We start from the raw sequence: 24,949 nt of genomic DNA, 5'->3' as shown, positions 1-24,949 counted from the left end.
GTTTTACGCTTGCGGTACAACCTAAGAGAGATTCGTGCCAGTAACAGAAAGCTGATTGGTTGTTGCATGTTGGTCTCACACGTAGCGAATTATATTATAAAGGACTATGACAACCACGGAAACAAAACAAACAAACCGAAGACATTCTGAAGTACCGCAGGGAGTTTGAGGGTTAGAGGGAGTGTTACAGGGACGTCGACCTGGAACAGAAAATTTAAGACTTTTTAAGGCCTGAAATTTGGATTTTTTTTTTTATTTTAGACCTTATAGATGCCGCAGAGACCCTGAATAGCCTTGTGGATCTTGTGGATTTTTTAATTCTCGATACAAATGCTGATCGTCACATGGCACGTCCTTGTATTTTCGTGTCTCCCACTGAACCCTATTGTTAGAACATCAGCAATGTCCACCTGAGACTACACAGGCACATGGGTAATAATAAAATCTGGTGTATATGTATTATATTATATATATTTATAAGCAAATGTGGACTTGTTTTATTAACCAGATGGCAAGTATTTCAATTTTCTTTATATCCAATGCATTTTTTTAATTAGCAATTAGCTTACAGGTACACGTCATGCGCAATTTCTGTGGTAAAGACAAAAAAATAAAAATACCCAATGATGTTACCCTTAGTACCCTTTTTGTTTACAGTGTATATGATTGTGAGGGAATGTTCTCTGCAGGATAGTTGACCTAATTTAGCTTCCAGGTCATTCTGAGGGAAATCTTCTACAGGCGTTCGAGCCCCAAGGCCGAGGCCAGGCGGCTTTCCGCCCCAAACTTGAACCTTGACCCCGCTGACCACTGCACAGGGGATCATTCAGAGCAGAATAAACACGATTATTTCAGATATCGATTGTTTAAGGGTCAAAAAAATTTAATCATCAAACCCCCCCACCCAGACTGCATCATTAATTATGGAGCCCTGAATCTAAGCGTGGCCTCTGGTGAAGAAAAAGATCTCGAGCTGCCCTCAGAGGTGCACCAAGGTCGCAAATGTGTCAACAATGTCCCGATATGTCAAACACGAATCTCCGAAATGAATTTTTTTGCACACTGTTGAGAAAATATAAGAAGCCAATGAGCTCCATAGCGCGATTAAACGCTATTAATGATTCCCGCTCTTTCCTTTCTTTCTCCCCTCTTTTTTTTTTTTTTTTTGAGAGAGAGAGAGAGAGAGATCTGAAAGAGCGATGCGGGATGAGACGCGCGCGAGCAACTCGAAAACGATACAATGTTTCAAAAAAGAAAAAAGAGACCCCCAACAACAAACGGCGGCGACATGAAAGGGGAAAAAAAAGAAAGAAAGCTTGTGATCTTTTCTTCCTGGATCAGGACGCGCAGAGCAGCCACCTCTAACCCGCCGCTTTGTGCCTCCGCGTTCTTTTTTTCCTCTCTCTCTCTTTCTCTCTCTCCCCCAGAAAAAAACGTTCGACTATTACCTTTTCTCCCTAAAACGTGAGCTCGAAACGCGCGACGCTCCGTCCGCCAAAGTGTCCGCCGCAGCCGTAATCGGCTAATAATCGCAGATCCGGGAGCCGTGCTGAGGTGGAGCTGGAGGTGGAGGTCGAGGCGAGCAGGGCAGAACCTTCGACCCCGAGGCTCCTCCGGCTGAAATGCGACAGACAGACGAGGAAGGAGGGAGTACGGAGCTGTAGCCCGGGTTCTGGAAGGCCTAAAGGGCCAAAAGAGCACAGGCGTTGTGTCTAACCCGGTGGATTTTTTTTTTCATACATACACTGCTAACCCATGTTATTAACCGAGGAGGTGAACCAATATGGATGGCCAAAAGGGACAAGCAAAATATCTTTGTGAAGGATGGGTAGATTTGATAAGATTTTTGGTTGATCTCAGGATTGTAGGAAACGCAAAATACTTCGGGATTTTATGAATAATTATTCTGTCAAAGAAATCAGGTTGTGAAAATTTGGTACACATGTGGAAAGCATATTAACCATGTTATTGTATAATAAAAGATGGTCAAGTTCTTACAAGAAAACAATCAAATAATTATGATATTATATATGATGTATATATGTATATTTATTTCATGAAAAAGTACGTAAAAAGTATAACGTGTATATATACATACATAAACACAGCGCAATATCTCGGTATTTGTCGGTAATTTGTTCTGATACTGATAAATACTGATAAATACCGAAAAACATTTTTTTTCTTTGTTTTTTTATGGAGTACTGTACTGCATAACGTCTTTTTACCCCCTTTAGGACCCATGATTTCGGCTTAAAATTTACAAAAAGCACATTTTCGAGGGCACTCTATGGCACTGTTAACAAGCCTCTGAGACTCTTTGTGCATTTGTTTTATCGGGAGACCAAAGCAATCACAAATTTCATTTCATTCCCAAACACTTTTTCAGTTGTCATAACCCGATGAGTAACAAAGTTGACGAGTCCTGCAGCAAGGCATCGCTGTATATATATATATATATATATATATATATATATAAACAACGTTGTTATTACAATCAAAGCTTTATGTTATTATGTGGGAATAAATCACATTATTATTAGAAAAATATTGTTTTTATAATAAGGACATATTTTCATTACAAGACAGAAAAGACATTTTACTTGTCACATAGCTAGGGTATTAAGGGCCTTACTCATGGGCCCTAAAGTGGCAGCTTGGTTATACTGAGACCTGAACCCCCAACCTTCCAATCATTAACCCAGTGCCTTAACCACTAAACTACCACTTCCTGTTTTTCAAGTATGTAACTACAAAAAAACAGTGACTTTCAAAGTTTAATCCTAATGAGCGAACCAGTGGTGACTGTGACAAGTAAAAACTCCATGAAATGTTATGAAGAAGAAACCTTGAGAGGAACCAGACTTAAAAAGGAACCTCATCCTCATCTGGGTGACACAGTTTATTAGAGTTCCATCATTATTGATGTGTACTGTTTAGTGATATGAGCTTAAATGCAGAACTGTTCATGCAAAATACAGTCCATAGCCATTATAGTAGAGTGTTAAAATATTAATTACAGTCCAAATACATCCTCATAGTTTCTGAGTTGCTCAGTAACATCATGAACCTTTAGGCTGTTCATGTGGAACCGTCCTCAGCTGAGCTATATATATATATATATATATATATATATATATATATATATATATATATATATATATATATATATATATATGTGTGTGTGTGTGTGTGTGTGTGTGTGTGTGTGTATGTTCTAAATGATAGTGATCTTTTCTGCCTATTAAAGATTTATCGGCAGACTCTCCAGTATCAATGCTTTGCCAAGCTCTTTCATTTTTCTCGTATTAACTTAAGCTAGTAAAAGAACAAATAATAATAATAACATTACTTATTTGGCAGATGTTTTTAAAAATCACTTAATAAATGTGAATATGACACAAAAAATGTGACCCTTTATTTGACAAATGTAAGTGCATTTGTGGTGGCATGTGACATGCATATGACAAGTTTTCATTGACATATATATATATATTTTTTTTTAAATAATATATTATTACATTATATATTATTATATATTATATTATATATTATTACAATGTAGTTGCTTCACAGACGGTGGAGTCAATAGAAAAATGGTTTGTAATAATCAGTGTATTTTGAGAACCGCCCTAGTTTACACTATGAAGCATGCATGTTAGAGGAAGACTATGTCATATTGGGTTATGTTTGAACTTTCTAATTCATATATTTAATTTTTGTTTATTTCTATTGGTACGTGTATTTTTACTTTTCCATCAGTTGTGGCCCTTATGGCCTTCTATACTTCCCTTCTGGCAGAGAAGGGTAAGGAGGGGGAGCTCGAGAGAGCAGTAGTGTAATGAGTGTGCACTACCACTGGGGTCAGAGAGCACAACAGTAGCACTGATAATACACCAAGGTGCAGGAAGTACAACCATGTGCACTCTGGTAAACTGCTACTATATAAAGAATACTCATTTATCAAAATTCAGTTCAAATTAATTGGAATATTTTTTGATAATGGACATTGTCTGAAAGCAGCTTTACAGAATTAAATAGATAACAAATAATATATATATATTTTTTTAATTTACATATAATTCCCTATACCTTTATCCGCAAAGAGCGAACAAGTGGTGACAGCGGCAGTCAAAAACTCCCAGAGATGGAGAAGAAGAAACCTTAAAAAAAACCAGACACAAAAAGGAGCCGATTTTCATCTGGATTTGTGTATTAAAGAGACCATTGTCTGTATCTGATTGAGTTCTGTGATTATTTGGGGTCAGTTTAGTTCAAATTTCATTATTTCTTTCTTTATTTTGTCTAATTTTCTTATCGGAATTAAGAAATGAGCTCCAAAATGGATTGAAATGGATGATAAGGACTGATTGCAATCAGAAAAACTGGACTTATCACTTAATAAAAAGCAAATGACACACACACACACACACACACACACACACACACACACACAAATACACATATGATTGAATTAAGCACTCATTTACTTTGTCCTGCAGAGACTTGTTTTTTTTATGTGACATAGGTGTGTATGTGTGTGTATGAGAGAGAGAGAGAGAGAGAGAGAGAGAGAGAGAGAGAGAGAAAGGAGAAAGAAAGAGAGAGAGATGGCAGAGCTATTCTTTGAGGAGCACAGGGTGATGGAGGCAGGGAAGACACACTGACAGAAGGTTTCACTTCCATGGCAACCAGGCGGCAATGTGTGTTTCATGCCTTCTGTGTGGAACCTTTATAAAGTGTGTGGCACCATCCGTTCCCTCTTCTACACGTCGCCCCCAACACACACACACACACACACACACACACACACACACACACACACACAGTGCTGCTGAGAAAAGCGAGCATCACTTACACACTGATGTTCGCTTCAGCCAGAGCGGCTATTCATAAACTGAAAGGATTTTCATTCTATTTCTCCTTCCTTTTTTCCCTCTCCTCGATGACTGACTGTAACAACAAAGCGTGTTTATGAAGTCTCTCGGAATAAGTGTGCTGATCTGGGATCAGACTTTCTCCTATTTACGAGGTTACGGTTACAAAACTGCATCGCAAATAAGTAGGATCTTCAGCTTCACATCAATACGTTAATGTAAATGGTATTGTATTATACACCATATGCTAAGGTGCAGTACTGGATTCTGATTGGACAGAAAGGGTTGAATTCTTTTTCATAATGGCAGTTCTGAGAGCACTTCTGGCTCCAAGACAAATCCCAGTTCTTTTATTAATGCATTTGTTGTAGCATTTCTATTGTTACATCTGTAAATGTATAAACTAGAGAGAAGTGGAGGCTTGGTAAGATGTTGGACTTCTGATCAGCAGGTTGTGACTTTGGATCCCAGCAATGAAGCTTGAGCAAAGCCTCTTAATCTTCAATGGATCAGTTGAAAAAAATGAGATAATTGTGTGTCACTCTGGATAACGGTGTTTGCCGGGGTTGCTTGGTGTATAAGATGTTGGACTTCTGATTAGAAGGTATTGAGTTTAAATCCCACTACCACTAAGCTGCCACTGCTGGGCCCTTCAACATGGCCCTCAACCCTCAACTGATCAGATGTATATATGAGATCATCGTCTCTCATTGTCACAAGTCTCTCTGAGTAAGGGTGTCGTCCAAATGTCTTAAATATAAATAAGTAAAAACTATTTGCTGATGCATTAACATTGATAGAAGGAGTCTCCAGTTTCAGCACATTTCTAACACTGTATAACACCCAACCAAATATAAGTCAAACTATTGAAACATCTTTTTTTTCCAGCCATATGTGGGTCTTTCACAAACTGGTTCCACAAAGCTGGAAGCACACAACTTTACAGGACGTCTTGGATACGCATGCAATTTTCCCTTCACTTGAACTAGGAGACCCCAACCTGTTCCACCATGACAATGCCCCTGTGCATATAAAGATATGTTTTACATTGGTTGGAGTGGAAGATCTTCTGCTATAGAGCTCTGACCTCAACCCTACTGAACATCTTTGGGATGAATTGGAATGCTGACTGCACCCCAGGCCTCAACAGCCTCAATGACCACAAATCTCCACAATGACACTCCAAACTCTAGTGGAATATCTTCCCAGAAGAGTGGAGGTTATTATAACAGCAAATGGCAACTAAAAAGTATTTCAGAATGACTGACTTCACAGTATATCTTATGTGATAATGCACCAAATTGCACTTGTTGTGCTGTTCCACAACATTAAATGCAAATAGAAATGGTTAAAAAAGTACAATTTGTCACTCATTAATAAGCAACAACTTTAATCAAGTGTACTATAATGTTTTGGATTCTAAAATTAAAGCCAGTGTGTGTCAGGTTGCATCACACTATCAAATCGTTGATTATTTTCCTATATCAGGATGCCCCAAGTGTTCTATTCCTTCCATGTTGTATGACAAAATATTAGATCTTATTAGAATCTAAAAATGTAATCTCTGCATTATGACTACATCTGACTCTGGCTCACAATATTCTGGAACCTGATCAGATTTTCCCTAATGGTTGCCAAAAGCAATACATTATTATTCAAGACAAAATCATATTTGTCCGGATTGCACTAAAAAAAAAAACTATTTACAGCTAAAAAAATAAAAGGATAAGAAAATCCGAAAACTCAGCAAATCACCAACCCAGTATTTCAGAGCAGTACAGTAGAATCGGCTGCATTGAACAGATGGCCGTGCATTGACCTTCGGAGTAATGATTAAGAGAAGAGATCCATCATCCCAAGGAAACTGATCAATAAACTCCAATTCCCCAGAATGCACCATGCCTCGTGTCTATAATATAACAGCTGGAGAGAAAACGCACAGGTGCCCCATTTTCACTCGATGTAACAGTGACTGAGGAACGATTCATAGTTTCTTTTTGAAAGGCGAGTAACCTACATGCATTTTAGAGTGCTGTGTGATGTTTCTTTATGATCGTTATGAATGATTAAGAACGATGCATTTTTTTAAATACCACTGTTGAATTCTTGATTTTGATTGGTCAGAAAGTGCGGATTCATTTTTTAGAACGGCTTTGACGTTTGTAGGCATGAATACAGAAAGGTCACCAAGAAGTTCAGGTCTCACCCCATGTGATTTCTTTTCCTGTGGGGCTACAAAAAAGAGGTGTACAGGACAAAGCTTCGCACATTGGAGGACTTGAAGGCACGGAACGGATTCTAGAGGTTCCTAGCAATATCCCAAACGACTTCCTTTGAAGACATGCATTCCAGGCTGTATGAGGAAACTGGTTGACGTGCCTATGTTGAAATTTCAAGATTTGCTTTCATTCCTATGAAATAAAGTACATGTAAAATTTGTTTGAATAAATTTGTATTAGAAATATAGCCTTTATTACCAATTTTTAATGCCTAATTACTTTTCACCCACTCTGTACACTATAGTGACAAAACTTCTGGGACACCTGACTTTTCCATTCATTTGTGGTTCTTCCCCAAACTGTTACCACAAAGTCTTGCGTTAGCATTAAATCTTCCGTTCATTTAAACTATGCGTGTTCCAGAATGACAATGCTCCTGTGCACACATCCAGCTCCATGAAGATATGCTTAACATGGGTTGGAGTGGAAGATCTTGAGTGGCCTGGTATAGAGTTCCAACCTCAACCCTTTGGGATGAACACCTTTGGGATGAATTGGAATTCATTGGACTGCACCTCAGGCCTCCTCACATCACCTACATCAGTACCTGACTTTACTAACACCCTTGTGGCTGAATGATCTCCTCAAATCTCTACAAGCACCCTCCAAAAGCTAGTGGAACATCTTTCCAGAAGAGTGGAGACTATTATAACGGCAAATGAGGACTTGTTTTGTCCAGACGTTTCTAAGAGGAATAGAACAGTTTGGTGTATACCATTAGAGGAAAGAAATCACTGCTGGTTGTTCTATGTATGGTTACGAATGTGTAAAATAATCAAACATTATTCCCGGCCATATTAGACTTTCTTTGTCGCTGATTATACTGAAATACTTTATACCTTTTTGTCATAGGTGTGAGATCTAATACTCTCGTAATACCTCAGAGTTTTTTCAGCCAACTTTCTATATACAGCATCTGTAGAGCGTGTGCTTATTTTGACACGTTATCCTCTAGTGAGAAAAGAACAGAAAGCAGATTTGATTCAAAACTCACTTATAATGGAACAAAGCCAGCTGTTAGGGGCATTCCTTTAATATATTTTACAGTGTGTTCTTTTCTTTCTGCTCTGTGCAGTGTTCCTTTTTCAGACTGTGCTCTGTTTGTCATTGTAGTGCATCTCCGCGTTGTTTACTTTGTCTTGCACGTTGTGACACTGGTGAATTTTTCATTAAGTGTAATGACAGTAAATTTGAATTGAATCAGAGTCCTGCTGTCTCTGGATCAAGGTCAAAATTGAATAAATACACTATATAGACACATGCGCATAAACACGGCATAAGATCTTCTTACTGAACGAAGAAACAACCCCCTCTGGAGTTTCTACCTGAAACTGGTGTTTTTCATGTTTTTTTTTACTTTGAACCTTAAACAAATCCAGGTGTCCATATGATGTCTAGGGAAGACACAATGAATGTAGAAACTTCTGATGTTAAAAACTCAATTTCCTTGAAAAAATAATATAACGTGTGTGCTTGTGTCTGTGGATGTACATGTAAAACTCCTGTACACCTGCATTTTCATCAGCCAATCATGTGGCAGTAGGCCAATGCATAAAGTCATGCAGATACAAGTCAAGAGCTTGAGTTAATGTTCAAACCAAACATCAAAATTAAGAAAAAGTGTGACCTGGTGATTTGTACCAAACTTGCAGGTTTGAGTATTTCCGAAACATTTTGGTATTGGGATTTTAGATTTTTAGGATTGGGATTGAATGGACACCCAGATGAGGAAGAGGTTCCCATCATTCCCGTTCCTCATGCCATCTCAGGGAGTTTTTCTTTGCCACAGTCGTCACTTGCTTGTTCATTAGTGAAACACTACCAATTATAAGGAACGCACTTGTACATTTCTTTATATCCACTTTATCTCTGTAAATCTGCTTTGAGACAATGTCTATTGTTAAAAGTTTACTGAAAAATTGAACTGAATTGGCACAGAATGGTGCATCAAACAAAAAACAAAAGAAAAAAAAAAAGAGTTTGGTGAAGGGAAACACCTTAAGAGGTCTGAGGAAACTTGTGCGATTAGTCTGAGCTTCCAGGATATAATCACACAAAAAAGAATAACGCCACGGTGAGCAGAAAAGCATCTCAGCATTCACAAAATATTGACCCTTAAGGTGGATGAGCTACATGCTACATAATGTTCCCTAACTGACAATCAAGAACAGGAATCTGAGGGTATCATGGGCACAGACTTATCAAAGAGTGAATGGCTGAAGAAGAGATACAACCACATCCAGTTTCCTTGAGATTAAAATAAAATAAATAAATAAATAAAATACGGTGGAGGCTCTTGGGTATGCAGTAGCACATATCCTGTGGAGAAGTGATGTACATATTTGAATGTATGATCCAGGAAGTGCCTGCAGTGTAAATGATTTTTTATGTTGTTTTAAAGGTGCACATTAGATTGTGTTTATTAGTACATAACTTATTAATACTTAAACATCAAGATCCCGAGAAGATGACGAGAGAGAAAGAAATGACATGAAAGTCTTCCATAGACTGCATTATTATTAATTATTATTATTATTATTATTATTATTATTATTATTAACAAAAAAAACCATACAGTAAGTATTTAGCAGCTCGCAGTAAAGCCTTGGAAATATTGATTAGGTTGTATAAATTTTATAAAAATAAGTTTATTTTTATAAAATATCTTGGCGTTTATTAATTTTATTTCTCAATAGCTAAAGTTTGGGGTTGACAAAAACGGGGAAAAACGTAAAAAAAAAACAAAAAAGAAACGCAGCAATAATTTACTCTGACCTGAATGTTTCATCTGAGAGAAGCGAAATATAAACCAGGCTGCTACACATGCACTATGGTTAGAGATAAAAATATAAATAAGTCATTCTTGGCACCAAAAATGGTTCACATCTGAGTCCTAGATGCAGAGCCACGTTTGAGAGCAACACGCAAATCGGGTCAACAAGTGAAGCGCGTTGTTTATGCTTTTTCATGATTGATGCCGGTTTAATAACGATAACGACGCGTCGGTTCACCTCTCCGTAGATCATCGAGTGCGAACAGGCCGAAACATGCCATAAATGATGCAACACTGCTGTTCACTCGACCTCTATAACATTCCGGCTGACCCCCTCGGGAAAAGACGTGCCGTGACCTATGACCTCGGTCAATACTTATAGGCAGAAACTGTAATGATGTCATCTGCAATTGCTGAAATGGACTCTGGAGATAAGGGGTGGAGTGGGGGGGGCATTAAGTAAAGCTCTCTCTAATCATTATAAAAAAAAGCAGAAATGAATATTAAATTACAGTACTGTGGGCATGTAGGACCCCGAAAGGGTTTACGAGGACTTCATATATTACGCTGTATATAAAAAATTCTGCGTTGAAACAATACACTTGACTAAACCTGCAAAAAAGGTTAAACAGTTTGACCTTCCAAATGATCAATATGGTTCTTTTGTAGGTCCGTCTACAATCGCCTTTAAAGCCAGATGCACACTGTGTGATTTCAGCACCTGAGCCAAATTTTGAAAATCTGTAGTCTTCGACATGTTCACCAACAGCCAATTGCGATAATATTTTTCCTTTAATTAAATTCTGGCAGTGTCAGAAGATTTCAGACTCTTTCCTGCAGCATGACTTCTACGATGACACTCATTCCGAGAACCAATAGGAGCGACGAACCTAATAGCACGAGCAACAACTTCGAACCGGCTTAGAGAAAATGTTGAAACGAGTCAGGTGGACAGAACAACAAGAACCAGGGCCATTTCTAGCCTGTTTGGCACCCTAGGCAAGATGTCAACTGCCCTCCCAATGGCTTTGCCCTCCCACCACAACGTCCACCCCCACACCATATAAATCATCAAATCAAATCAAATCAAATTTTATTTGTCACATACACATACATACAGGGTACGACATGCAGTGAAATGCTTTTAACGACGGTCCGGCATGAGGGAATAAAATAGGGTAAAAAGGGGAATAAAAATATAAATATAATAACAAAATTTAAAGAAAAATATAGTAAGAAAAAGAAGGCAGATAAATTAAGATATAAAGATATCTAAATATATATGTATATATACATACATATACATATATACATATATATACACATACACAGAAAATATTTATGGCAGTGTGCAGTTAACCAGTAAACAACAGTAAACAGTAAACAAGTTAGGCATGTTTTTGATTGTCCATAAGTGTCCGTGTGCAGTAATCATTCGCAACCTTCCATTAAAAAGGTTAAACACATTTGATAATCAAAATTGCTAAAATTGCTAAATTGCTTGAATTCAAGCATGTAAACATATACTGTAAATTTAACTTCAGCAAAAATAATGGTAAATAATTTTAATGGGTGAGGGTGAGGGAGGCAGCAAGACGCTCAATGGCGCCCTCCTAGCTGGTCGTGCCGTCAGCCACCGCCTTATTTGCTTATGCCTAAAAACTATGCTGACAAGAAGGGAAATTGAGTTATTGAGGGAAAAGGAGTGTTTGTATGACGTTTTTATTATCAAGGCGTGTCAAGAACAAAAATTCAACACTACAGATTTTTTTGTTTGCAGCCATTAGCAGGAGAACGTGGGTCTGAACGTGTTACAAATTGATGGCTTCGGATGAGTCTTTTTTCTTTTTAAGTGTGACATGTGGATCATGTTCGTACAATCTGACAAGCAACAATCGCAAAGGACGATAAAATCGCACCGTGTGTGACCAGCATAAGACCAAACACTGAAACTCTGACTAGGCACCACACTACCACCACACCATTTCCTTTCCAGCCACCATAACTCTCTTTACAGATCATTTATGATAGCGCAAGGATGAAGTGATATATCATAGGTCGGGGTGCCGCTGTGTAATGTATACCAGCTGTCCCGAAATGATTTCTTGTTTTATCTTTTATTTTTTTAATTCGCTGTTAGTCGTTGTGTGTCGAAGGGAGCTGAAGCCCATACTTTATAGAAATAGGTTCTGTCTTTCCAGTTCAGTAGTATCATCTTTTTTTTTTAAGAATGTGAGGGATATTTATAGGATGGGTTCAAGATGGCAAGAAAAAGAAAATTAGTGATTTACTGCTGCATTGCTTCAGTCTACATTCATCACATTTGTAAACCTTGAAATCAGGGCCATTGCTTGCTGGAGGTATACTGTAAATTGTCTTTTTATGGCCCTGGACCACCATGAGAGGAAAAAAACAGTTTTGCTCAGCCGAAATGTTGCCTATCAAATGAAAATAAATGAGCTCAAAACCCTATATTTTACTATCATTAGTCTAAAATGTTCATGTACTATATCAGGGTGTCAAAACCACAATTTGCACACATTTTTTGTTTAACTAGTGTGAGAAAACACATCATGCAAAACAGGAACAAACAAAGCAGAGGCAAACCCAAACCACTGGTAAGAAATCAATGCTAATTAACTGGCTTCATTTCTGATTTCTTGCTTCTGTTTGCTGAGATAATCGAGATAGAAAAGATTAGCGTGTAACTAGCTATGTGTGGTATTTAGAGCTAGCTAGTATTTAGTAGCTAGCTAGCTAGCTAGCATTGAGTTGTTTTTATTTCATTGGGTATTCAACTGTTTAGGTTCCATCCAAGATTCTGAGGCATTCAATGTGTTCCTTCTGTTGTATTACATTATATGATGGTGTAAGTGGTATAAGTCTGGATTTGACGTCCTACGAATGAAAATATACGAAATGACGAAACTGCTAATGAATAATGGGTGGTGGCAGCACTGCCAGGCGTGATGACCTAGTGCGAAAGCGTCAGTCTCCTAAAGCGAAGATCATGGGTTCAATCACCGTTCATTCTTTTTTTTGCGCAATGCAGCTTTCACTTTTCTAACAATTTCCTTGTCGAATTAATAAAGTATTTGGATTCTGATTAAAAACAGTGACTTTTTCTTAATAATGTTTGCTGCTAAAAGTGCACAAAGCCAGCTCCATGAGGATATGATTGATCTTATCTTTACATGAGTTAGAGTGGGGGGTCGTAAGTAGCCTGCTTTAGTGCTCCTAAACACTTTTGGGATGAATTGGAATGCTGACTGCACCCCAGGCCTCTTCACCTCACCTACATAAGAACCTGACTTTACTAACACCCCTTTGGCTGTATGATCTTTACAAATCTCCACAAACACACTCCAAAATCTAGTGGAACAAGACAAGTGGACAAGTTATTCCAAGTACTTCCTAGACAAGTTATTAAAACTAAAAAAGGGGGACAAAATGTGAAACAGGAAATGTTCAAAATGCTCATGGTCAGGTTTCCACAAACATTTCTCCTTATGAAGCCTACATAAAATCATCTTTTTTTTTATTTTTATAATAAAGCGAAATTCAGGTGTAACTCCTGCTTTATACCTTATTGATTGATTGTTTGGTAAGTTCCCTCTAAATCCCATGGATCCATTAAATTCAATTTGATTAGGAACACAAGCCTGTCATGCCTGTTGAAGACATGCTTTGTCCTACAGTTGAAGGTCAATTGTAAAGCTGAAAAGCTTAATCCTGTCTTGGCCTAGATACTGTATTTCCTGACTATATAATAAGTGCCCTGCTGCACTATAGCAGGTGGATTTGATTGATTTATACAGCAAAGGAAGCACATAAGATTATGGTTGCATTAGCCTTACTGTGTTTACATATATTTCTATTCAATAAGGCTCATGTGAACCTGACATAATTTATTTATTCATATTTTCCTGGAACTGCAGTACATGCACTTTATTAAGTGGAAGTTCTAGCTTTATATTAACAAAATGACAACGAGTGTATAGGATGTCTTCGGATGCAGTAGAATTTTTTTTCCTTCGCTTAAACTCGAACCTGTTCCAGCATTACTTTATATTGGTTGGAAGTGTGTGAACAATCTTGACCTGTTATAGAGATCTGACCTGAATTGGAATGTTGACTGCACCCCTGGCTTCCTCACCTCACCTACATCAGGACCTGACTGAATGAGCACAAATCTCCACAAGCACACTCCAAAATCTAGTGGAACATCTTTCCAGAAGAGTGGAGGTTATAATAGAAAATAATAGAATAGGATGTTCATGGATTTAACTCAGTTAGTCCCAAAGTTACGATAGTTGAGCTTACGTTTTTTTTCGTTCTAATGATGACGAGAGCATTACAAAAAAATGTTGTAAATGTAATTTTCGTACAATGCGTTGTGCAGGATGTACGCATCTCTCCCCTATGGTTGACACAATTCAGTTGTTATGGTGTTTTTTTTATGTATTTTTTCTGCACTTTTGGTTTTTCAAAGCCCAATATTAGCTCTTGTCGCTAGCCTTTTAATCGGAGTTGCCAGACACTGAAATATTATGCTAAACTGATCACCATTCTTTAAGACTCCTTTGTAGGCTAGGTCATGCCTCGCCTGAAAATATTTTTTCAAATTACAATGGGTCATTGGAACACTTCTCTATCTTAAGTCAATGACTACCTGTATTCTTATTATTGTTATTATAATTGTTATTGTGTTACCATTATTCTTTTTGTTATTATTAAAATTACACACTATATATATAGTTTTTTAATTCACCTATAGTTGCTATAAACAGCCACTACATGAACTCAATGAAGACAAAAATGCAGCTTTTGTAACATTGTATAGAGACTCAGCTCAGTGTCACCTGTCAAACTGAAATCTGAAGATTTGCAACGCAGACTGTTACAAAAGAACTGACACTGGAGACTCCTTACAGACTTAGATATATTATTAAAAAACAATTACACATACAAACCCCTGTGTTTGCTGTTACTATATAAATGCTAATGTTTGGGAAGTGGATGCTCAGTGTTTAAGATGTTTGCCTTTTAATCAAAAGGTCATAAGTTCAAATCCCACCAAGCTGCCATGGCTGGGCCCTCAACCGTCAACTGCACAGTTGTATAAAATGCTCTGGATAAAGGCGTCTTCCGAATGACGCCCTAAAATGTAATTAAAACGCTTACCTTGAAATAAAAGTATTGAATCTTTGCCAACTTATTACATACAAAACTTTGCAGCCCAAAATGAGAAAACACTTTTCAAAGACACCTGATTTTGGCTTTAAGCATATTTCGGTCTTGACCTTGCGCACATGATTGGATTTGTAATGGGCCGTGCCCTCTAAAAACCTTTGAAATGTCTGGGAAATTAAAGGCCATGTGTGTAGCTTTCCTCCAAATCCTGTTCCTTTTCTTCTTGACATCTGATCAGTTTGATACAGCGAAGGAAAGTAAATCTCGCCCAGCAAATGAAGTATTGATCCATGGCCCTCTGGCCTTGGCTGCACCTTGTGTTTGGCGCAGCGAATGACTGACTTTTCCTGAAGGCCACAGAGAAAGAAGAAAATGCCTGGGGAAGAAGAGAGAGGGAGAGAGAGAGAGAGAGATAGAGAAGAGAGAATAGACAGACAGATGACTGAATGATGCCTCATGTGTCCCGATATAGATCTTTGGGCCCCCAGCCTCTCTCTGGCTTGCCAGTCATCTCCCGACCTCTGTCTCTCTCCTTGCTGCCTCAATTATTTTTCCTGTCATTAATCATTGATGTCAGAGGATTCTGAATGGAGCTAGGGTGAATGTGATACATGCGCCAGGGATGGTAGGAAATGCTTCGGCTTCCTAAGGAGGTGCAAAGAGACAGAGGCTCGGTTCCAACTCCGGCATTACTTTCACTTGGCAGGCCCCCCGTACCAGTTTATTATATGCATATGCTATTAATTTTTATAGTAATTGCATTGTTGTAACAGAATGTTCCGCTTGATGGTTGTCCGCTCTCCCCGTTCCGATCTTCGTCTGTGTTCTAAAGGTGTAGTGACAGTTTTCAAACGATTCCCTAAATCATTTCAACGAATCTAAATTCTCTGCATTTAAACGCTTTCAAAAATGTCCTTGCATTCTGATGTAATAATTCCATGCCATGGCTAATGTAAAAGCCTGTCAGCTCACAATAGGCTGATTTAGACATGGATGCTATTAGACTTATTGTTGAACAACAAAGATTGATATACTATGCATTTAATATGAATATAAACATGGCCGAGTTCTTGCTATGGAACAGATTAGCATGCTTTTTAAAGTTACTATCCCGCTAGTAAAACATTATAGTATGTTATGTTTGATTCGATTCAATGACATTTCATTTCATTTGTATAATGATTTAACAATGGCTATTGTTCCTAAGCAGCTTTTAAGGGTTAACTTCCCGGGTTGGGAAGAGAATGATGCCACATTTTGGCTGCCGCTTCTCTCTCCCGTGTTTTTTTTTATTTATTTTTTTTTACGTGTGGAAAGCGCTTTGAGATTCTAATTTTAAAGGCGCTGTATAAAATAAAGATTATTATTATTATTATTATTATTATAGAGATAAAGAGGTTTTAAAGTTGGAATGTATAAGTTTAGGGCCTATAAGTTTGTTCCTTATAAGTTTATCTCTAATGAGTATGCCAATAGCGACTGTAGCAAAGAAAATCTCAGTGAGATGATATTAGGAAGAAACTTTGAGAGGAACCAGATTCCAAAGGGAACCCATCTTTACCTGGGTGGCACCAAATGTCCATTCATTATACACCGATCAGTTATGACCAGTGAGTAAATTACATTAATAATCTCTTCATAATGGCACCTGTTAGTGGGTGGAATATATTAGGCAGCAAGTGAACATTTTGTCATCAAAGTTGATGTGTTAAAAGCAGGAAAAATGGGCAAGCGTAAGGATTTAAGTGAGTTTGACGAGGGCTAAATTCTGATGTCTAGACGACTGGGTCAGAGCATCTCCAAAACTGCAGCTCTTGTGGGGTGTTCTAGGTCTGCAGGGGTCAGTATCTATCAAAAGTGCTCCAAGGAAGGAACAGCGGTGAACCGGCGACAGGGTCATTGATGCATGTGGGGAACGAAGGCTCCACCATGTGGTTTAATCCAACAGAAGAGCTCTGATTGAAGCTCTGATAGAAATGTGACAATGCATCACAGTTTGTTGTGTATGGGGCTATGTAGCCAGAGACCAGTTAATATTCGGCAGGTGGTTATAATGTTATGGCTGATTGGTGTAGTTCCATGAGTGTTGAAGTGTACTGTTCAGAGATGGGTGCTTAAATGCAGAACTGTTCATAATATTTCTCCCAATTCTAGTCATTTCTGATTTCACAACTGTCACTGTAAAGGCTAACACATGCTTCCTTTAAAACGCATGAAGCGAGACATCATATGCTGCTCATGCTACATCACAAGACAATCGTAGCACCCTGAGAGCAGAGTAATGTCATTCCTCCCACTCAGAAATCACGGCCTCTGGCTCAAACTCCCAGCCACCAGCTGTGATATTGTCAAGATTCAATTTCCGACGTTAATAGGAATTCTTTTTCCACTCGAGAGCTTTATGGCTATTGGAGAAAAAACATATGTAGAATTTTATTTTTTAAAGTATTGATTAAAAGGCTGGTTATCCTCAAAGCATAATGTCTGAAATCTTCATGAAGTGGGATCCAATTGGCACTGGTACATCTCTAGATGTGCATTTGAGAAATGTTTAGCATTAATTTAATGCTTAGCCATATTATTACCATCAACTCCACTCTATTTGAGGTCAATTAATGCATAGCCAGACAGCTGGGCAGCCTAACGCCGGAAAACATCAAGCTTTATTCTGGATGTAGATTGAGATCGGAAGCCAGTAATCTGCAGCAATGACACACGTCCACTTTCCAGTTCATTTCAATGACAGGGAGTCCCCTTAAATGTCATCCATCCCGAAACACCTCACTGTGAATTTACGAGTCGTCTAGAATGCTCATGTAAATACCCCCTTATGTGCAGGGCGTTTAGTCAACTGAGAGCCCTCTCATGCATTTTAATAGCTCATTTTCTGGTATATGTTTGGAGGAAAAAAAAACGTTTGCCGAGCCCTAGACAGTGAGCTTCTGAGATACACATCTTTGTGCGGCTGTAAATTGAAGCATGGGCTGTTAGGACCATTAGGCATTTGTATCTAAAAGAGTGGTGAATTCAGGGCCAAGCGACGTGACCGAGACTAGCAGAGCCCTGTTTCAGAAATTATGAGGTTCAATTTTTCATCAGTGACAAACTCGTAAAGGAAAAAAAATAAAAACAACAGTCGCAGCGGGCGGCTTTGCACTCGTGTTCTCTGGTCAAAATAAGCTCATGAATATTGAGGTGGTGAAGTGGACCTTGCTTGTTTTTTTTTGTTTTTTGTTTTTTACAAAGAACTCATTTGACCAAGATGTGCACAAATAGAATAACAATGTGTGTACCATCTTTATTCTCAGTGCATATTTCTTTCTTTTCTTGTTTTCTTGTGCTATTTGTATGACTTTATATTGAAAGCAAAAAAATCCCCATTGCTTCAGTATGGTTTTACCCCTCGTGGCTCAGGAAAAGAATTTTTCAGCACTTTATCTAACCAGCATCTAAACAGTGTATGAGGATCACGTGTTTCAATTCTAGTCTAGTCACCTAGGGTCATGTATATAGGAGGTGAGAGTAACACCAGAAGGTGAATCTGAGAAAAACGCTTATAGTCACAGGGGAGAAAATGTGAAACGTCTTATAGGCCATGTCCACACTAATACGTTTTCGTTTGAAAACATATATTTTTGGGTCGCAAAAAACGGTGTGAATACGGAGGCTTTTCGAAAACAGTAAAGCATTTTTTTGTCATTGCCGCAACGCTTCGAAGAGCCGAAAAGTAAATGAGTGTAAACGACACAGTTCGAAGAGTCGAAGGGTACAGCAACGGGAGCCTTTTTTAGACATTTAAGTGTGAATGAGTGAAGTGTAAACGTTTGAGGAACGATTGAAAACGCTGTTTTCAAGTTTATCTAAATAATTGTAAATGTAGCTATAGAAATTAGATGGATCGAAGTTCAGGATCAAATTAGAGACCCTGGAGATGTCAGGCAGCAACACCATGCCACCTTCTCTTTTAGGTTATTACAAGCATTAGCAAAAAAAAAACACGTAGATATAATATTTAATATATTTCATAGTATCTTCCTTCATTTAAAAGCAAACCTAATGCAGAAGACCCCAAATGCAGAAAACCAAACATAAGTTTGTACGTGTAGTGTGATGCACGTGTCTCCTGCTTCAAAGTAATTTCTAGGTTGCTGTAAAATCTGTAAAAACAAAACTGGTCTAGATCAACATGACAGTCGTTGAACAGAATATATTTGAGTAGCTGAATATCAGAGGCACGTTCAAACCAACACAAAGTGAAGTCCCTGGCTATATTCAGGCAAGTTGTGGGGCTGAGGATGACACCAGCAATAAATGTCCAGGCGTATCCTCCAGTGTTTCCACTGAATCTAATATCAAATATACTCAGTTGATTAAAACCCTTCATAGTCAGTATATAAAGGCAGCAGAGCAGAGCAGTTTAAAGTCTCATGTATATTGACCATGTTCAGCCCAAGGCCAGTTCCTTTGTCTGGTTCTCATTCGCTGGCATGGTTACAATCACCAAGCTGATTTCTTCCATTGCTTTGTAATGCAGCTTGCTCCAGCTTGTGATAAGTCCCAGTAAGAATGTGCAGTCCAACTCTAGTTTTTTGGCTCCAACAGCTCTAGTGGTGGGATTTGCTGTTTTGCTAATGAGCTCTATCCATCTGGTATTTGCTCTGGAGCTCTAATGGGATCTACAACTTGGGGTGTACATTCTGTTGCTTCACTGACCATGGTACAGCTGCTGTATTTCCCCATCACACTATAGCAATATAGGTCCAGTGATGGGATCTACAGCTTTATTCTAATGCTTATTTGTTTTTATTGGGCTCCATATATGGGATCTACAGCTCTAATGAAGGTCTCTGCAACTCTAGTGATTAGATCTACTCAGATGTCTAATAGTCTTTATGGAACGGAAACGCCACCTATAGTAATGATCTCGAAAGCTGCAGTAATTGAATCTATAGCTCAGTTGATGAGAGCTATAATGCTATCAATGGGATCTGCTGCTCTGCTAATGGACTTTTACAGCTTTAATGATGTCTCTACAGCTCTAGTAATACTGTAGGATCTCCATCTCTGGTGATGGGCTCTACACCTCTAGTGATAGCATTTACAACTCCAGTAATGGTATTTATACCTCCACTAATGAGATCTAGTGCTCTAGCGATGGTTTGTACTGCTCTAATGATGAGATTTAGCACTGGTGAAGTAATTAAGCTCAGATGATAGATTAAATAGCGCTAATAATGCAGCATATGGTGTAAATGTCCGTGATAGAAGCGAGAGAGACTCCAATGATCTTCTTTGCTGTCCTCAATATCCTCTGTAGGGTCTTGCGATTTGAGACGGTGCAGTTCCCAAACCAGGCAATAATGCAGCTGCTCAGGATGCTCTCGATAGTCCCTCTGTAGAACATGGTTGGATGAGGGGAGGGAGATGGCTTTTCTCAACCTTCTCAGGAAGTAGAGGTACTACTGGGTTTTCTTGATGATGGAGCTGGTGTTGAGTGTCCAGGTGAAGTTTTTCACCAGATAAACACCAAGGAATTTGGTGCTCTTGACGATCTCCACAGAGGATCCATCGATGATCAGTGGAGAATGGCTGCTCTGTGCTCAACAACCATCTCTTTGGTTTTTTCAACATTCAGAGACAGTTTGTTGGCTCTACATCAGACTGTTAATTGTTTCACCTCCTCTCTGTATGTTGACTCGTCATTCCTGCTGATAAGACTGACATGTCATCGGCGAACTTGATGATGTGGTACGAGCTGTGCATTGCTACACAGTCATGAGTCAGCAGAGTGAACAGCAGTGGGCTGAGCACACAGCTCTGAGGGGCCCCAGTGCTCAGTGTGGTGGTGCTGGAGATGCTGTTCTGATCTGGACTGACTGAGGTCTGCCAGTCAGGAAGTCCAGAATTCAGTTGCAGAGGGAGGTGTTCAGGCCCAGTAGGCTCAGCTTCTCAATCAGGTGCTGAGGGATGATAGTGTTGAATGCTGAACTTAAGTCTATGAACAGCATTTGTCCTGTTAAGGACAAGTCCTCTTAAGTCCTCTTATGTTAAGGACAAGGTTAAGTCCTCTTCAGTTTTGAAGAGCAGAAGTGGCTCCTGATGGCCAGGTTTTCACTTGTTTTAGAACCGGTTTAGACATCTGACGAGCGGTCTGTATGCTGGAATTAGCATAACAGAGATGTGGTCTGAGTAGCCGCGGTGGGGGCGGGGCTCCACATGGTACATGCTGGGGATGTTTGTGTAAACAAGATCCAGCATACTAACCGTTCTTGTTGCAAAGTCCACATTCTGGTGGAATTTAGGGAGCATTGATTTGAGATTTGCAAGGTTAAAATCACCAGAGATAATAAACAGAACATGAGGGAACACAGATTTTAAATATGTTCAGCACAAAAAAGGATTGGATTCAGTACACGTGCACCGAACTGAAAGCTTCGTACCGAAATTGTTCGGTGCAAATATGTGTATCATTACACCCCTAGTGTGGATATATTTCATATTTCTTTTGTCTTTGTTGTTTGGATCACAGTTCAGCTTTGGCTTTGGACTTTTTTGTGTATTCAAATTCCTTAGCAGGGGGACGGGGAAAGAAAATATCAGCTTGATCTATAATCTAGTGTGCAGTTGTGCAGTTGTTTTGACTAATGTTATAACATATTCCAAGCAGTTTATATGTATTAATGAAGAATTAATCCAGTCCAGTCTAGTCAGATGCACTATTGTAGAACTGGGATTTGAAAAAAAAACCCTGCGATTTTATTATTTGGTTAAACAACATTATTGAATGGTGTCACAAATGGTATCTTTCTAATTATTTATTAATGTCCACCAAGCTAGGGTAAAAAAAAAAAAATAAAACCAACAATATCTTTGTTTTCTCTCTCTCTCTCTCTCTCTCTCTCTCTCTCTCTCTCTCTCTCTCTCACTCCATTGCTAACCTTCATTTCCACACTGCTGACTGTTCTGTCGTTCCATCAGGCAATGGCACGGACGTGTACCACCAGAGCAGGCAGTCTATCAAAGAGCACATTAAACTGGTGTTTTGTATTCATGAAGCACAGGACTGAATCTGTATAGAGGATCTATAGACTCCTCGGTATTCAAATCAGGGCTCGGGTTGTGTCCTAGCAGCAAGGGGAAGTGTATGAAGCTCATCTGAGCCTAAAACTGTCACAGAGCAGCTGGAAGAGTAACACACTTCATTTGTGTTCAGGATTGTCAGCAAATGGCCAAGGTGGACAAGGTTTTGCATTACAGTGATGTGTCAGGATTTTACAATCACCAAAATATATATATAAAAAAAAGATTAGGGGAGGAAAAATGCACAGGTTCCAAATTTTTTTTGTTGTTGTTTAAAGCGATATTTGAGAAAATCTGCACAATTGCAAAAAATTGTTCGATGAATAAAACTTGAGGTTTATTCGCATGAATATTTTCCTTATTTGCAACACAATTTGGAAATCTATGTTGTAACCAGTTCTGTATTAAATCATTCTGTTTTTAAATAATTAATGGCCAAAAGTCATCGATCAGCCATGACAAATTTGTTGTCAAAAAGTTTGCTTTGCGCTTGCACTGTGGCTACAAAACAAATTTATCCAACAAATAATTGAAGCCAAGAACATATACATAGCCAAGAACTTGCATCACACATTCGCTTCAAACTGTGCAGCGCTGTTCGTTTATTAAAATAGACGTTTTTGTTGTGGTTTACGACATGCTATGACACACTGTTCTTTATAAAAATGGACAAAAGCACGTCAGAGAGCTAAAAACGCTCCCAGCACCGTCTAAATCACTTTCCCCCTCAGCATGCCGCTTGGCGTCACATCACGAGGGGCGTCGTCGCCTGAAGATTGAACTACGAATTCAAATTAAATCAGATGATAAATATTTCTCCAGCTCTGCTATTTTTATGGGTGAATATCAAACCATAACTTCCTATTGCTTTATGCAAGACCTTGCAGCTCCTATGAAATACAGGAAGTTAATAGAATTATAATGAATATAATAAAAAGCGAAACCTTGACCGACTCAGTAAACGTCTTACGGTGGGTGTGTTAAAACAGAGAAATTATCAAATGTGACATGCAGGATGAGCAGGAGCCGATTCAGGATTGGAAAACGCTACATTACTGAAATACTGCAGGAATGAGTAACATCGCCTGGTCCATTCTGTCTGCTTTTGCACATTTTCTCTGCACCGAAACACCTGAATCAACATGGCAGCTCATGAATGAGCTATTCGCGAGGATAAAGCATAAAGCGAGCGATTTCAAGTAGGAAAAATTATTAAATATGCAGCGCAAAGATGAGAGCAGCAGGTTTTCTGGGGACACCGGCAGAAATACTCCCACAGCGACAATGGTGAAAAGTGCTTTATAATCAGTCAGCGCAGGAACTAGGCCTAGATATCATATTTTATTTTACTGTGCAGTGCTGTAAAGGTGGAATGACGAGATCTATCACTTGCTTCTTAAACTGTTTCCTCAGTGGACACAACAGAAATACAGAGCTTGAGGACGAGCTTGAGGACGAATGTGTTTGTCAAACAATTGCCTTTAGCATACTGATTAAATGATGAACACACTTTATAAAAAACATATTCAGGTAGTCACCGAGTTACGATGGTTCGACTTACGATTTTCCGATCGTACGATGGCGATAGCAATACAAATAAAATATTTTTTGCATGGCAGGCAAAGGTAGCAGCCTATAAGTGGTGCGATATGTTGCACACGCTCGTCCATGCACCCGCTGCCTCAAACATATATAACTTTAACTTTCTTTTGGTTTCTCCCATTGGGGTCGCCACAGCATGTTTGCTTTGGCACATGTTTTTACGCTGGATGCCCTTCCTAGCGCAACCCTCCCCATTTATCCGGGCTTGGGACCGGCACTAGGGCTTGTGCAACCCTAATGGCTGGGGTTGGTTCCCTGACCGGGGATCGAACCCGGACCGCAGCGGTGAGAGCGCCGCATCCTAACCACTAGACCACCAGGGAACCCGCCTCAAACATATATACTGTAGTTTATAAATTACGTTACTGTAAATTGCCCTACTTTGCTTAATTATGTCTTGTAATTTGTTCAATTAATAACAAATTACAGTAAACTGCCCCATAATGATCACCATTCTTTAAAACTCCTGGGTACGCTAGACCATGTCTCAACTTACGATGGTGTCATTGTAACGCTTCTCCATCGTAAGTCGGGGTCTACCTGTATTCCTTACTAGAGGAAAGTTGGCAGGTTGTTACCGAAAATAATATTTACAGCATTCAGTTGTGATATTTTAATTACAACAGTTGCAGGCCGTGCATTTCACACCCAGGCCTTCAGTGGTATCCTATCTGAACCAATCCACCTCTTGATAGCATCATTATGATATAGAAACCATCAATATTATAGAGAAGCACAGTATAACAGAGCGCTGCATCACAGAGAGGTATCTTATAAAGTGAGAATTAATGGCATTACTAAAGCCCAATGAACACAATTCAATAAGTCTCCTTTCACTGCAGCTACAGACAGAGTCAGACCTTGGAGTGGCCAAATGGCAGTTCATCTGTGAACAACATAGATTTGAACTTACCAAGAGCACATGCTGTTCATTTCTGAAGGTTTTATAGCTATATGCGATGTGACAGCTGAAATCTGCCTGGATAGAATCTCCAACCTGAACTACACTCAGATGTGCTGCTCCTGAGAGAAACTCTATGAAATAAAGAGAAGAGACTACTGGGGATGATTAAACACATTTTCATGGACACAAATATATTAAACCATAAGTGAATCTGATAGTGTTTAGGCCACCAGTGAATTAC

General features: G+C 38.9%; 2 protein-coding genes across 2 annotated transcripts in view; one reads left to right on the top strand and one right to left on the bottom strand.

Annotated features, from left to right (window-relative positions):
• The window catches only part of mpped2 (metallophosphoesterase domain containing 2b), a 34,221-nt gene extending 32,269 nt beyond the window's left edge, over window positions 1-1,952 (bottom strand). Inside the window, exon 1 of the mRNA XM_046850441.1 lies at window positions 1,449-1,952. The gene's annotated coding sequence lies outside the window, so the exon portion shown is untranslated. The remainder of the gene's footprint in view (window positions 1-1,448) is intronic.
• Window positions 1,953-12,532: 10,580 nt separating this feature from the next.
• Window positions 12,533-24,949, top strand: part of nav2b (neuron navigator 2b) — a 155,653-nt gene continuing 143,236 nt past the window's right edge. The window contains exon 1 of the mRNA XM_046849224.1: window positions 12,533-12,547. The gene's annotated coding sequence lies outside the window, so the exon portion shown is untranslated. The remainder of the gene's footprint in view (window positions 12,548-24,949) is intronic.

The sequence above is a fragment of the Silurus meridionalis genome, chromosome 5 (assembly GCF_014805685.1).
Source record: "Silurus meridionalis isolate SWU-2019-XX chromosome 5, ASM1480568v1, whole genome shotgun sequence".
In the NCBI taxonomy this organism is placed as follows: Eukaryota; Metazoa; Chordata; class Actinopteri; order Siluriformes; family Siluridae; genus Silurus; species Silurus meridionalis.
This window is presented reverse-complemented; position numbering and strand designations above follow the sequence as displayed.